We start from the raw sequence: 1,163 nt of genomic DNA, 5'->3' as shown, positions 1-1,163 counted from the left end.
GGAGGAAGTGCAGCCAGAATGCTCCTTGGAAGCAAGAATGGCCAGACTTCGTCTCACCTGTTTTGGTCATGTTGTAAGAAGGGACCTTTCCCTGGAGAAGGATGTCATGCTTGGTAGGGTGGAGGGTCGACGAAAGAGGGGGAGGCCTTCAACGAGATGGATTGACACAGCGGCTGCGATGATGGGCTCAAGTATGGCAGGGATGGTGGGGCTGGCGCGGGATCGGGCAGTGTTTCGTTCTGCTGTGCATGGGGTCGCTATGAGTCGGAAACGACTTGACGGCACTTAACAACAACAGAGAGATAGGAATGTATAGTTAAGGACACAGGTAAGTGGTGGTCATAGGGAGGAGATGGGAGGAGAGCTTTTTATTGTTGGGATTGTAATCAAGGCCATGGAACCACATGTGCATGAATTCTTGAGAGTAAAATGAATCTGCTTTGTAAATCACAATTAAAAAATAATAATAATTGCTTTCCAAGGTGTGTGTCAGAAAGAGAGAAAAATAAAAAGAAATCAAAAGATGTACTGCATTGGGCAAATGTGTTGCAAAAGACTTCTTTAAAGTGTTTTTTTTTTTTTTTTAAAAAGTGAAGACTAAGGTGTGCCTTACCCAAGTGATGGTATTTTCAAAAGCCTCACATGTATTTGAAACGTGGATAATGAGTAAGGAAGATTGGAAAACTGATGCATTTGAATTGTGGTACTGGTGAAGAAAACTGAAACCACCATAGACTGCCAGAAGAACCAACAAATCTGTCTTGGAAGAAGTACAGCCAGAATGCTCCTTAGAAGCCAGAATGGCCTGACTCTGCCTCACATACGTTGGTCAGGTTGTTACAAGACACCAGTCTCTGGTGAAGGACATCATGCTTGGTAAAATAGAGGGTCAGTAAAAAAAGGGAAGACCCTCAAAAAGATGGACTGACGGTGGCTATGATGTTGGGCTCAAGCACAGTAAAGACTGTAAGGATGGTGCAGGACCAGGCAGTCTTTTGTTTTGTTGAACACAGTATCACTATGACTAAATAGCAACTAACCCCATCACCACACAGGATCGCTATGAGTCAGAACTGACTGGATGACACCTAACAACAACATATCAAGTCTATGGGTCAACTAGGTGTTTCTGCTGATCTAGGCCAGGCTTGGCTGATCTTGGT

Source organism: Orycteropus afer, unplaced genomic scaffold (genome assembly GCF_000298275.1).
Source record: "Orycteropus afer afer isolate SDZICR_OR568_19922 unplaced genomic scaffold, OryAfe1.0 scaffold01065, whole genome shotgun sequence".
In the NCBI taxonomy this organism is placed as follows: domain Eukaryota; kingdom Metazoa; phylum Chordata; class Mammalia; order Tubulidentata; family Orycteropodidae; genus Orycteropus; species Orycteropus afer.
Note: the sequence above shows the minus strand (reverse complement) of the source record.